The following is a 14,935-nucleotide window of genomic DNA, read 5'->3' on the forward strand; positions in this document are numbered from 1 at the left end:
GGAAATGCCAGACTGTTTCCCAAAGAGGCCATACATATACCAGCAGTGTATAATGGTTGGTTTCAATTTTTACACATCCTTGCCAACAGTTGTTAACATCTTCCTTTTTAAATTTTAGCAATCCTAGTAGATAGGAAGTGGCATTTCATTGTGGCTTTAATTTGCATTTCCCTCATGGCTAATGATGTTGAGCATCTTCTCATGTGATTATTGGCCATTTGTATATTTTATTTGGAGAAATGTCTATTCAGATCCTTTGCCCATTTTTTAAAGTTGAGTTTCTTTTATTGAGTTGTAAATATTCCTTATGTATGTAGATACAAATTATTTACTACATGTGATTTGCAAGTATTTCCCCCTGTTCTGCCAGTTGTCTTTTCACTTTCTTGACAGTATACCTTAAAGAACAAACATTTTATTTGGTTAAGTCCAATTTATTTGTTTCTTTGGGCATTACTTGTGCTTTTGGTGTCTTATCTAATAAGGTTTTTGCCTAACTCAAAGTCAAAATTTACTCTTATGTTTTCTTCTAAGAATTTTATATTTTTACCTCTTTTAGTTAGGTCTATTTTGAGTTAATTTTTTAGTGAATTTGAGTTAATTTTGTGTATCCTGTGATGAAGGGGCAGGTGAATATCCAGCTATCCCAGCAATACTTGTTGTAAAGACTGTTCTTTCCCTGATTGAATTATCTCCATACCCTTGTTCAAGTCAACTGACTATAAAAGTGAGGGTTAATTCATGGATTCCCTATTCTGTTTCACTGAGTTTTAGGTCTATACTTACACCAGCGTCACACTGTCTCGGTTACTGTAGCTTCATAATAAGGTTTGAAATTAGGAAGTGCGAGTCTTCCAACTTTGCTCTTCTTAAAGATTGGATTTAAGGTTACTTAGCCAAAACATCCTCTTATCAATTTAAGATTTCTGGTGTAGAGGGAGATTAAAAATAAAAGCTTCCTTCGAATGGAAATTTTCTAGTAGATTGTAATTAAGCACCAATTTTTAAAAATAGCTAGACAGAGAAAGGAAAAGAGAAATTTGGAAGATGCGTACTCTCTTGAGTGCAAGTGAGCGTTCAGAGCCAACAACTGAGTTAACAGTAGGCCTCACAAGAGCCTCAGAGTTTACAACTGACACATGTTCCTCTCCCATGCTGTACAACCAGATGAGAAAAATTATCCAGTGATTCTTGCCATTTTCATGCTATTTCTACTTCTGAATGTCTACATTTAATCATTCAAAAACCCTAGGAACATCTCTAATGAAAAAAAGTCAAAGTGATTGGATAGGTTTCCAAAAAGCAGACATACTTTGTAAGAACAGATGACCCAACTAATTTTTTAAGAATTTCTCTTTTGCATCTTCTCCTCTGGCTTTTTCACGAGTGTGTGATATTAAATCATAAGCAGTTTCCATTCGGAGCAGTTTATGGCTCACATCAGCACAGAGGGTAAGACCAGTTTCATATGGAAGAATGGAAGTAATATAGCCAGGCCAGATTTCCGATCTGCAAATAAGTTAGATGTGGGTGTCAAGATCCCAGCTCTGGACGTAAATCCAGGTATTAGGGAACCTAAACTCACTGTCTAAAATTGAGGCTTTTAGAGTCAGTTTTAATCTCTTATTTTTAATAATCACTGGTCTTTTGAAGGACCTTCAAACAGAGATTTTTACCAGATACACTAGTTATAAGTAATACATCATCTTTGTTAAACCATTTTTATTATCACCTATGGGCTTAAACTATTATCTGTACTCAAATGTGAGGATATATATGGTACATACATATGTAAATTATATACACGTATACCAAGGAGTAATACATACACAGAGACACAAGTGTGATGACTGACAATATTTTCAGAGAAATTACCCAAGTAATCAACCAACATACCTGCTCAATTTGAAGACCCATAAAGGACTTTGGGGCATTAGTGTGAAGAGGGCTTCCTTTTGCGTTTTGTGTATGTGTGTTATTTGCTTTGACACTGTGGTTAGGCTAAAGTAGCACTATTCTGGGTTTTCATCTTTGGCAACTATTTTCTCACCAAGAAGCTTTTTTATTGGGTTGATGCCAAATGAGTATTTGCCTGATTCTTCCTGTCCTGATTCTTTAACTATTTTCCTAGTTTGGACAGCCACAATTTCGTTAGTATGTGTTAATTTCACCCTTCAACGTGGACACACTTTAAGCGAAGTGAACTCCCACCACACTGATGGTAGACTCCATCTGAGCATGCTCAAAAGAGCACAGAAGTTTGTCCATGGGGAGGGTACTATCAGACGCTGATTGACAGTATCTGTGTTGTAGACCAACTTAAGGGAAAACACATACGGTTCTTACCCTTTGCTGCTCCTGATAATAGGCAATGGCAGGCTCTGGATCACAATGTTTGAACCCAGCAGGAATAGTTTTGCACTCTATGTGGCATGACTAGGATAAGGGGTATATGTATCTTATCTAGCTTGTATCTTCTTTTCTATGCTACACAAATACAAGGCTGTCACTTTCTGAGACAATAAACTTTCTCTGGATGTGACAGATTCAAAGCAGATGCCAAATTAGAAACATTTCTGAATTAGGTGATTTGGGTGCCTTGACCAGGTTTAAGAAACAAAACTGTTTTTCTTCTTGGTTTCACATTTAAACAATATGTGTTAGTCTAAACTATATGACCAAAAAATAGAACTACTAAAATAACAGGCCCTGGGCTTCCCTGGTGGCTCAGTGGTTGAGAGTCTGCCTGCCGATGCAGGGGACACGGGTTCGTGTTCCGGTCCGGGAAGATCCCACATGCCACGGAGCAGCTGGGCCCGTGAGCCATGGCCGCTGCCCCTGCCGTCCGGAGCCTTTGCTCCGCAATGGGAGAGGCCACAACAGCTAGAGGCCTGTGTACCGCAAAAAACAAAACTAAATAAATAAATAAATAAAATTACAGGCCCTTATCATTATTATTTTGATATAATAAATAATAGAGGGATATTGTTTTACTACTAATTACCAGCATTTAGTAACGACAAGCTAAACATTAAGCCTTTAGGAAATTTGTGAACTCCTTCATTTCTTCCAATAAGTCTGTCAGATTGGTACCAGTATTTATCACCATTGATGAAGAAACTCAGTTTCAGAGGAAGACACTGAGGCACAGAGAGGTTGAAAGGAACTTGTCCATAATTGCCCTAGCTGCTATGCTAGTCTGCTTCATCAACCACTATCACCACTATCACATTTACTTAATTGGGCTCTAGATTCAGATAAACAACTTTTCCTGGTTGCAAGGAAATCATTTAACAAGCCCAGATTGCAATGCTTGAAATGCAAGTCTGAGCCCAAATCTTAGAACCCAAAACCATGTGATCACTAAAAATACTGAGTATCTATTCTGCGCTGTATAATAGGAGTTTGCTTTTAAAATAACAGGTCCTATTAGGAATAAGTGTACAAATGACATTCTAGGAGGGAATATATCCAACAGGTGTTTTCAATTCCTTTAGTGGCAATGAAAAAGTATGAAGGCATTTCCTGCAATACTAAATGAGCTGATTTGCTTTTGGTGGGTGAACACTGAACTTTGCTTACAAAACTTAACCTGAAAGCATTTTCTAAGTATACTGCTATTACTCTACTAAAAGTTAGCCTTGTTATCTCCTTTAACAAACAAGAATGGTAAGACACAGTCTCAGTTAGTATAGTATGGATAAATCATTTTTGGTGTTGGGTAAACTTGTACCTTAATGAGTGTCTTCAATTTTGGGAAGACATGAATTCAGAATTGCCATTCTCTATGCACATTATTGCCATCTAAACTAATTCCAGCAAGACATAGCTATAGTTAGGTAGATCCTTTCATAAAATGATGCAGTCACTCAGGAATACTTTATAACGTAAAATGACTGGACAGTCAGTAACCAATGAATTATCCTAATGCTGATTCATCTGAGAGGTCCTTTATTCCAATGACTGCTGTTGCTATCCTTCTCTTTTCCTTTTGGAATTAAGAACTATGCACAAAGTCTTACTTACTCTAAGGTTCACCTTGTACCTCTCCTGTCACACAACTCATCATTTTCCCCATCATATGCCACCAAATGCCAAAAAAAATCTGAGCACTCTGCGGTCATGGCACAGGTATTTCTAAAGAGATGAACACTTGTTCAAAAATCATTAATCTGAGAATAAATATATGGGGAAATGATTGGAATCAACTGAAACTATGAGAGGCCAGCAGGGCAGATATGTGTGTGTCTGTATGTGTCTTAAAGAATAATGTTCTCTATGAGAAAAAATGCTTTAGTGCCCCAAAACTTAATCCAATTAATATCCTGGAATATATTTCAAGACCACTTGTATATATGTGCATGTACATAATTTCAGCATTGTATATTGTTTGTGTTATGTTCTCCCTTCTATTCATGGGAATATGTTGCCTTTAAAGCTTAACTTTTCTTGTCGATTTTGTACATGGATGAAGGTTCACACAATAAGATAACTTCAAGGATTTCTTTCTCCAATACCATTGATATGAATTCCTATTACTTAATTTCTTTTTCATTGATTTGCAGATGACAGTCCAAGATAGTTCTGCCAATGGAAATCACAGGACTACCAAGTATGGCAAAGACTTTGGAACAATTAGAGTGTGTTTTCATGGTCTGCATCAGAATTCTACAGATGGCTTTTGGCTGAATTGGCAGTGAAATGAGAATGGAAAGTTAGTGTATCAGTTACTTTTCAGTTTGGTATTTTTTCTTTTCTAGTATTCTACTATGTATTAGAAATTACATAAAAATCAGGAGAAGAGAAATGGTTAAGAAAAATATAACCTGTCATGTTAACGACATTCAGCACTTACCTAGACTCACAGGTACCACGAGAGAACATGAGAGCTGGCTTGTGAGAGCTCACTTTGTTCTAATTCCCTCATTATATTCATGAAAAGCTTTGAGGCTCAAAGAAGGAAGTGACCCTGCCAGAAGCATACCATGAATCAGTGATGAAAGGGAGACTCCTTGGCTTCTGTAGAGCCATGTCTCTGTGCACAAGGTGTTAAAGAAGCATTAGTTAAGTGCCCCTTTACCTAACAACGTGGAGCTTAATCATTGGGTTTGGGCTTCTTGTCTCTTCTTTTCTTTTGCTTTCTCTTTTACATCCTTGGGGGCCTTAGGTTTTAGTTGCTCTCTTGAACTGGATTTAGAAGACATTTATTTTCACTAGCCCTTATTTTTTTGGGATTGTTGGCTGAATTTTTAAGAAGTTGGGGAAGGATACTGAACTGCCAAAAGTTAACAGATTATTGGCAAAGAAATAACAATAATTATAATGCCAATTTCTCTGGGTATTCCCTGTGTACTTTAGGGGTAGAAATAGTATTTGAAAAGTGATTTCAAAACGTGCAAATATTACCTGTGGGACATAACCTACTGGTTAAGACCACTAACTCTGAAATTAATTTGCCTGGATCTTTTTCCCCCAGCTTTACCACTTATTAGTGGTGGGACTTCAGGAGTGTTTCTTTGTTTCACTTCCTTTTTAAAAAACAAGGGGTTAATAACCTCACCCATTCTACAAAGATGTGGCATGGAGTTAATACATGTAGAGTGGTTAGGAATCTATGCCACTCTTAAGTCTTTTAAAATCAACCTTACTATTGTTGTTACTATTATTATTATTTCGTTAGCTGTCCTTGAAACAGTTTGCCAGCAGTACTCACTTGTTTTTCTTTTTGTTGTATATTCTCTAAGCATTCTACCAAACCCTAAGTGGCTGGTTTCAGATATTTTACACCTCTTTACCTGTTTGTCACAGCAAAAGTAAAAGGACTTTGGCTCACCTTGATCAAATGAACCAGAACTTTGGTTTTCTCCCATTCATACACACTGGTAAACAGATGTGAAAAAGCGACTCCATGGGGCTTTCAGTCTGGAGCCAAACATCCAGGCTCTGTGTAACTCAACACTATTATGAACACATGTGGGTCCCTTAGGTCCCAAAAGAATCTCAACTAAGCCCATCATTATTTCAGGAATATGAAGAATGCTTTTTGTGAAGTGGTTGAACATAACAGAAATACAAGAAAAGGCAGAGATGTTTCGTATCACAGCTTTTTGAGAAATGCTCAGAGCTCTAAGATGTAGCTGACAATTTCCGCATCAGGTAAAGCTTTCAAAGTTACCAAAAATTTCACCATAAATATGTTTTTTCATCAATGGCAATAATGTGGTGACTCTATTGCTCAATTCCACACAGCATCAGCATTAAATACATGAAAAGGGTAAGTTAAAATATCTGTATGATTGCTTCTGACATAACACTGAGAGCTCTTTTATTTAGGTACTCCATCAGTTATAATGTGGAACATTAAGACAAATTATTTCTAAACACTAACAAGCAATGTAGCAATAAGTGGCAGACAATCAAGGAGAATTTTGCCATAGCATGGTGTTTATTTTGGTACAAGCAAGAATGCAAATCCAAAGGATGTAATTTAGAGGAAACTCTTCCTGTCTATTCTCTAGGAACTAGAACAGGGAGAATGAGAAGATGATTGTGGGTAAGTCAAACCGTTTTCTCCTAATTACAGCTGAATAACTGGGAGCAAACTCCCATGGAAAGTTGTGATCTGCTTGAAGAGAACTAGGAGGGTGCCCTGGTTAGGGTCTTCCATATACAGTTATTCAAGCTCAGACTTGATCGTCTGTCAGGGATGTTACAGTAGGGAGAGTTTTGCTGTAGCTGTGAGACCAGCAAGATCACTTCCAACTCTAAAACCTACAATTTGAATCACCAACACCAGCCGTCATTAAGCGCGACCTCAAATAACTCCAAATCTGTTCATCTACTCACATCTTCTTTACCCAGTCAACAGACCTCAAGTGATTACTACATGCCAGACACAGTTCTAAGACACAGAATAAGGGATAAGAAAAGTAACAACCTCTGTCACTGCGGGGCTTGAGTTCTTTGGGAAGAAGTTCATCTAAATACAAAGAGACACCAAAGATAATATTTGTTTTTATTATTATTCTGTGAAAGAAGTAAGGTAATCTGATAAATTGGGACTGAGTTAGGCTCGTAGGACAATCAAGGAAAAAAAATATCTTTAAGAGATGAGTGCCAAATAGAAAGGAATCATTTATGGACAATTTTTCTGTAAATATTATTTCCAAGACATGGGAACAGCAAATACAAAGGCCTTGAGGGAAGATGAAGCTTAACTACAATCAAGGAACAAAAGGAAGCTACAAGGTAAGGTCAGGAGATAACCACACAAATTTATACCAGCTGGTCCCTAACTTCAAGTCTACGTGTATATATTCTTGAGGTGAGTTAAGACATATATATCATCCAAAAAACAAAAAAAAGTTGACTCCAAAATTACCCTGGAAATTCTGAGTGAGAGTCTTTACAAAGGCACAACCATATTAAAGATCACAGCCATCATTCTCCAAACTCCACTCTGGCCGTCACTTGCAGGCATTTAACAGGGGTGGTTTAATTTCCTCTCTAAAATATTGTGCAGGAAGAACAAACATCCTGGCATGTCTGCACCGTGCACCTAGTGTCTCACAATTGAAAAGTAGCTGGAGCTCACCCTGCTGATGGCTTTGCCGGTTTTTGTTTTGTTTTGTTTTGTTTTTACCTTTTATTAAGAGTCCCATCTCTTTTAAGAACTGGGATATATTTTTTGAGGGAAATAAAGTATAGGAAAATTCAATGGACAGAGATCATACTGTACTTGACTTTTCTGTTCTTTGCTACATTTGTCGAGACAAACGTCTGTTCTTAGCCTTTTTTAATGGCTCTGTTAAATATAACGGACACACGGTACACTGCACATACTTAAAGAACACAATTTAAGTTCTGAACTATGCATATACCCATGGAACTGCCAACACAATCAAGAAAACGAACATATCCATCACTTGCAAGTGTTTTTATGCCTCATTCATAAAGCCCCTTTTCCCCCCTCACATTCCACCCCTCCACATCCCCAAATGGCCACTGATATGCTTTCTATCGTTATAGATGTGTTTGCATTTTTCTAGAAATTTATATAAAGGGATTCACACAGTGAGGACTCTTTTATCTGGCTTCTTTTACTCAATGTAATCATTTTGAGAGTAATTCATATTTTTGTGGCTATCAATAGTTTATCACTTTGTTTTGCTGAGTAGTATTTCACTGTATGAGGATACCACAGTACGTTTATTCATTCGCCTGTTGATGCGTGCTTGAGGTTGTTACAATTCTGTCTATTAAAAATAAAGATGCTATGATGATCCATGTACAAGTCTTTGTATGAACATATACTTTCATTTTTCTTGCATAAATATCTAGGTGCAGAAAGGCTGGATCATACGGTAGGTGTATGTTCAACTTATAAAGAAACAGCCAAACTGTTGACTGAAGTGACTATGACACCTTCCTTCCCACTGGCAGTGTAAAAGACTTCCAGTTCCTACACTGCCTCACCAATAAGTGGTGTGGTTGGACTTTTCTAATTTTAGACATTCAATAGGAATGTAGTGGTATCTCCTGGGGCTTTCACTTTCATTTAGCTAATAATTGATTACAGTGAGCAACTTCCTGTGCTTATTTGCATCCGTACACCTCCTTGGCAGGATCTCTTTTAAAATATTTTTACCCATACTGTTAATTTTTAAAATTTTTTCTAATTACTGAGTTTTGAGAGTTCTATATGTGTTAGAGATACAAGTCTTTTCATGTATATAATTTGTAAATATTTTTTTCCAACCTGTGGCTTTTATTAATAATGGCTTCCAAAGATGAAACCCAATTTATCACTTTTTTTCCTTTATGGATCTTGTTTCTGGTATCATCTGTAGGAAATCTTCACTTAACTCAAGGTCAAAAAGATTCTGTCCATGTTTTAGAGATTCATGTTTTCATCTACATTTAGTTAATTCTTTATATGGTGTGAAGTAGGGATCAGAGGTCATAATTTTGCATATGGCTATCTATGCACAATATCCGTGTACTACATGCTTCCAGCATCATTTGTCAAAAAGACTATCCTTTCTCCTCTAAATTGGCTTTGAACCTCTGTTGAAAATTCAATTGTCCTTATATGTGTGGATATGCTTCTGGGATCTACATTCTATTTGATTGACCTATTATATCTGACTCTTGGTTATAATATATTCTTCCACTGATTTCTTTTCACTTGCTCATGTAAATAGTCTCCCAGTAATATAGCCTTTCCATTTGACTGGACATATCTAGGTATACCTGAAATGCATTTGATAAATCGATGGAATTTGCACTCAAACTAGGGTTACTTTCCAAAAACACTTAAAATGTTGAGGTGTATAAACGATGTATTCTACAGCCTTCCTGCCTCAACCAAGTGTATGTTAACACATCCCCACAAGCTATTTTGCATGTGTATGGGGCTGTAGAGTCTGGGGAGTATGAGAGCGGTATGTGCTGTCTATCCCAAAAGATCATCATAGGAGGCAAAGGAAACATTAAGGAAATAGATAGGAATAGTCAAATGCCAAATGTCAAAATATTTCTCATGTGTTTTTAATGTTTACATTGAGATAAATAAGCAAATTATAAAATACAAAACTTCACAGAATATTTCAAAATGCTCTTTTTTGCCAGATGCAACAAGATACTAGGAATAAATAGAGGAATTTTCTGGAAACAGCTTGTCTTTCCTTTTTTTATCACCATCGAGTGATGGGGTTGTATTTTATTCAGTGTCTTGTACATGTGGGTGCGAATAAAAAGGAACTTCTCTCAAAAAGAGAAATGAGCAAAGAATATGTGTTGTCAACTTGTCTAAAGCATTTTTTCATGTTCTGACTCATTTTTCTTTGTATTGGCATTTCAAGGGATTTTGGTTTTTAATTTGACTATTCAAAAACCTTGATAACTTCAGTGAAACTCCATGAAGATAATATAAACAACTGTAATGGAAAATGAAAAGATGATAATAGCAACCAGCACTGTGATATTTCTTGTCAGTGTTCTTTACTATTTAAATAGTAACAAATCCCATATTAATTTGTCTTTTCGAACTTTGGCCTTTACTTTGGTGGAATAAGTTCCTTTTGCTTTATTATCTGTTTGCAATTAAAAACAATTAATGACCATACTTTGATATGATCATCTTAGAGTTGTATAGAGGGAGGATAGTTATGCAACTACTTATATATCTATGGGTTCAAAGAAGTTTAAAGGCTTGATATTTGAATCCTGTGGAATGCAGCCTCCTTTCCCAGAGGGAAATGAACATATACATGTACTTAATGTAGTTTAAAATAAAGCAACACCTGTTCGTAGAGGCACCTCCTATTTCAGGCATGTTTAGGCATAGGGAAGGGGAACAACAGCTATAAAATATAATTCGTGTCTATAAGGAGTTTACAGTTTAGGGGGGTTGAGGGCTCTCAGTGACTCAATGAGGATGAGCCTGATGCACGTGGCTACAAGGTCACTCTTGAATAAAGTCTGCTTTAGGAAAGACCAGCCTACTCTTATTCTGTTAACCTCTTTAATGTGGTGTCCAATAAACCTGAATATCAAGCTCAAATGCCACTTTAGAAATGTTTCCAGGGGTGCTAACAGCCAAGAAGTCAATATGATTCCTATACACTTGACACAACTCACCAGAGGTCTTGAATTCGGTGAGCATATTGACCTCTTTTAAGAAGGATCACCACTTAAACTTCGAATGCTAAACTTCTAAGAGAATGAAGTAAGTAATAAGTGATATTCAGGTTCAGAGGTGGAAGAGAAAAGAGGTCTCACCTTGAGTAGAACATTTTGTTGGATTCTCCAAAGTGGCAAACAATAAGGAGAACATTAACCAACTAAGACTCTGAATAAGTTGATAATTAAGATGAAAGCCTCAGATGGAGGTCATAATGTCCCCTAGATTTAAGGATACACTTAGGCTGAAAGGGAAACTATTGAAAAAGATATAGAAAATGCTAAATATTTCACAAAAAATTTATTAGAATAAAACAACTTAGCAAAGTTTGCAGAGTAAGAAATCAACATATACACATCACTTGCATTTCTGTACATTAACAATGAACAATCTGAAAAAGAAATTAGGAGAACAGTTCCATTTACAATACCATCAAAAAGAAGAAAATAATTAGGAATAAGCTTAACGAAAGACATGAAAGACTTGTACACTGAAATCTACAGCATTGGGCTTCCCTGGTGGCGCAGTGGTTGAGAGTCCACCTGCCGATGCAGGGGACACGGGTTTGTGCCCCGGTCCGGGAAGATCCCACATGCCACGGAGCGGCTGGGCCCGTGAGCCATGGCCGCTGAGCCTGCGCGTCCGGAGCCTGTGCTCCACAACAGGAGAGGCCACAACAGTGAGAGGCCCACGTACCGCAAAAAAAAAAAAAAAAAAAAAAAAACTACAGCATTATTGAAAGAAATTAAGGAAGACATAAATAAATGGAAAGATACCCCATGTTCATGAACTATTGTTAAAATGTCCATATTATACAAAGCTATCTACAGATTTAATACAATGCCTATCAAAATCCCCTATTTTTGCAGAAATAGAAGAAACGACCCCAAAATTGATATGTAACCACAAAGGACCCTCAATAACCAAAGCAAACTTGAAGACCTCACACTTTCTTTTGAAATGAAGTTTTCTTGTTATTGTGGGTTAAAAATCCAAAGTCCTAAATGTCCATAAATTATCCTCCCAAATTTATATTTTGGTTCATTCTCAGTGACAGGGCTTTCGGTACCTGAGCGGCATTGAGGGTTCCTTCAATATCTGTAGCTTGGACTTCTGTCACTGACATGGTGTGGGTATCTCAGAGCCTTGGTTGTTTTATCAGTTTATCACGTCCCTCATGAACAATGCTCAGGAAGGCCCCACGCTTGCTTGGTTTCATGCTCTGCTACTGCTGTCTTGAAATTCTTAATAATTTTATCTTTGAACTTACGTTTTGTAAGGAACGTTTATGGGATGATAAAATGTACGCATGAGCAGAGGAGACACGTGCAATATGTGTGCCTGCCACCATTCCTGCTGCCCCTGCACATCTAGTTTTTACCCTGCTTATGGTGTGCTTTCCATGACATGCTGACTTGCTACCATTTGGAGTCTTACTGAGTTCCACCAGAGTTCTGTGCTACTGGTCACATCCAAGACTAAGTGAACATGTTAACAGCTTCGGGAAGCCATGCTTTCCATCTGAATATGAAATTACTTCTAACAGAGAAAGGAAGCAGTTCTTTTTTAAGAAACAAGAATGTCTAAGGAATCTTATCATATCCTTTCTTACTCGTGTTACCTCCCAATATTAGCCAAACACATCTGCTGAAAAAGATGACATATATGAAAAAGAGAAGAGAGAAAAATATGCTAACGGATTCCTAATTACCCAAATGCCCCATATCTGTTTCAGTAAGTATCATTATATATTATGGAAATTTTTCTCAGTGACAGAGAAAGACATCCTGGCTGAACATCCCTCTGCCCATGACACAGAGATGATGGTCTACAGCTACCTTGAAGGCGTTGGAGCCCACTTTACCCGTCACTAATATTAATGGAGGACAAAACTTCATATTCCGTTTGCTCTGTATTTGTTACAGCACTTCTTCCCTTCATTAAAATGGATGGCCCATAATTCAGTCTGTAGTGTGTGTATCATTGGAAATTGAACAAATTTTTGTTGGTTTTATTAATGCCATAGGTTTCTAGGGAGGGTCTACTCAATAACTAAGTCTAGTTTCACAGTTACAAATAAATTATGATGTAACTTTGCATAAATTAAGTTCATCATAAAGGAAGGATACTGAGAGCTGCTACTACCCCTTCACTGAGGGGCTCTTGTAAAGCGCTAAATAAAGCAACAGAGGTGTATATGAGTGCATATATTTTCTATATTTGTACACACTTAAAAAGAACTCTTACAAAATGCATTATAAAAACCTTGATGCTGTGTGTCCCTAGTTCCCAGCTCTCTCATTAAAACTATTGAAATGAACAAAATGTTATCTATTAGGATAGCTATCAGAGTACTCCAAATACTACTTCTGCCCTGAGCAGGTAGTCAACGTTAGGAATCTGGTACCATCCAGTCACCTCCCACTTCCTTCCCCAAAGGAGAGGGAGGTGAAGGTCCCATCCCATGCCATGGTGTTCTCTGCCCCAACCGCATGCTGCTCCCTGCTGCTGGAGAGGCCAACAAAAGAAGTGCTGGGTGAAGACCACCAGCCCAAATCACCAGGCTCACTGATGGCTGGGAAGGAGCTGCAGCGTGAAAAGTCTTCACGCATCCCATCAAAAAGCTCCTCTTCCCTGGTATCTACCAGCAGTAGGCCCTGCAAGGGGGATTCCCCTGCCGCTTTTTCTGCCGCTGCCAGGGCTGAGGTCACTCCCATCAGGGATCGAGGCACTGACGTGGGATCAAGGTGAGCTGTCCCCTCCTAAGCTTCTGCGCTTAGCTGCTGCCAAAAACCCAGGCACCTTGGAGAAGAACACTGACTGTCAGTGGAACAAGATCCTGAATCATATTAAGGACGGTCAAGGAAGAATGCAGTGCCCCTCAGCCTGCCCCTTCTCTCTCCCCACCTGCCTCACACACTGCAGACTCCCTGCCCACGGCCACTCACACTTTGCAGGTCCCTGCTGCTACCACCGCCTTGGCCGACCTATATTCCACGTCCCTCATCCTGTCTGCCCCTCCACCTTCCCCAACACCTAATATTGATCAGGAAACAAGATACACAGTCCCTAAGCTGCCAGTCCTGCTGATTCTCTTCCTCCTTCAGCTTCTGATCCCATTTTGGGAATTCCACTAAAGAAGAATGAAGGACCTTTTCATTCAGTCACAGCCACACACCTCTTATTTCTGAACTCCCCACACCTCCTAGCATCCAGGCTTTCTCCTTCCAGCCACCATTCCATGAAAAGGAACCCCCAACACCTGTTTGTGTAGATTCTAGCCCCCCTTTATACTTACTTACCCCTCTTCCAGTCCCTACCATCAATCCCCCTATTTTAACTGGGCGGCCAATAAGTTCTATGGGAATCCCTTCCACCAGCATGGCCACGGCATCGGGAAGTTTCACCTTCCAGTCTACTGCACACTCTGATTTATACATGGACACGACAGCCTCTTCACAAGCTGTAATTTTTAGGTCTCTCCCAGGTTTCAGGGTGGAGCAGAGGCACCCTGCAGGGGTAAGAGTGTCCATCACCGCACATCTGCCGATGGTGCCCTAGGCCACCCCAATTTTAACCATACTTTTGGCCCCCAAACCAAACCACAGCCCATATTTGGGACCACTCATGGGCAGCAGAGGGCCTCTCCCCCTGGTGTTCCTGTTTTCCCAGCCACCCCATTTACGGCTTCAGCAGAAAAAGCTCTGACAAAGAACCTATGGACAACATACCTCCTTCCCAGGTTGTCACTTTTCATTCGACTCCTGTTTTCTCAGTCCCACATTTATGCCTTCAGCCAACAGAAGCTTTGACACTGAACCTAGGGACACCACACCTCCTGCCCAGGATGTCATTTTCATTCAGCTCCTGTTTTCCCCAGTCCCCCATTTATGGCTCAGAGGGCAGTAGCTGTGACACTGAACCTATGGACACCACACCTCCTTCCAGGCTGTCATTTTCCAGTCGGCTCCTGTTTTCCCCAGCCCCCCATTTACCGCTTCAGCAGGCAGAAGTTCTGACAGTGAACCTATGGAAAACACACCTCCTTCCCAGGCTGTCTTCTTACATTGGGCCCGTGTTTTCCACAGCCCCCAATTTAGGGCTACAGCAGGCAGAAGCTCTGACACTGAACCTATGGACAACACACTGCCTTCCCAGGCTGTCATTTTCATTGGGCTCCTGTTTTCCCCAGCCCCCCATTTCCAACTTCAGGAGGCAGAAACTCTGACACTGAACTTAGGCACACCACAC

The 14,935-nt window shown here is 39.0% G+C and overlaps 1 pseudogene across 1 annotated transcript in view; it reads right to left on the bottom strand.

Moving 5' to 3' along the window:
* Window positions 1–14,217, bottom strand: part of LOC309801632 (piwi-like protein 3) — a 35,828-nt pseudogene extending 21,611 nt beyond the window's left edge. Inside the window, exons 1-3 of the transcript in view lie at window positions 13,983–14,217; window positions 13,633–13,720; window positions 1,313–1,509 (exon numbers count right to left, since the gene is read on the bottom strand). The product of the transcript in view is annotated as a piwi-like protein 3 (transcript). The remainder of the gene's footprint in view (window positions 1–1,312; window positions 1,510–13,632; window positions 13,721–13,982) is intronic.
* Window positions 14,218–14,935: the final 718 nt, after the last annotated feature.

Source organism: Mesoplodon mirus (genome assembly GCF_964341445.2).
Source record: "Mesoplodon mirus genome assembly, contig: SUPER_3_unloc_12, whole genome shotgun sequence".
Taxonomy (NCBI): domain Eukaryota; kingdom Metazoa; phylum Chordata; class Mammalia; order Artiodactyla; family Ziphiidae; genus Mesoplodon; species Mesoplodon mirus.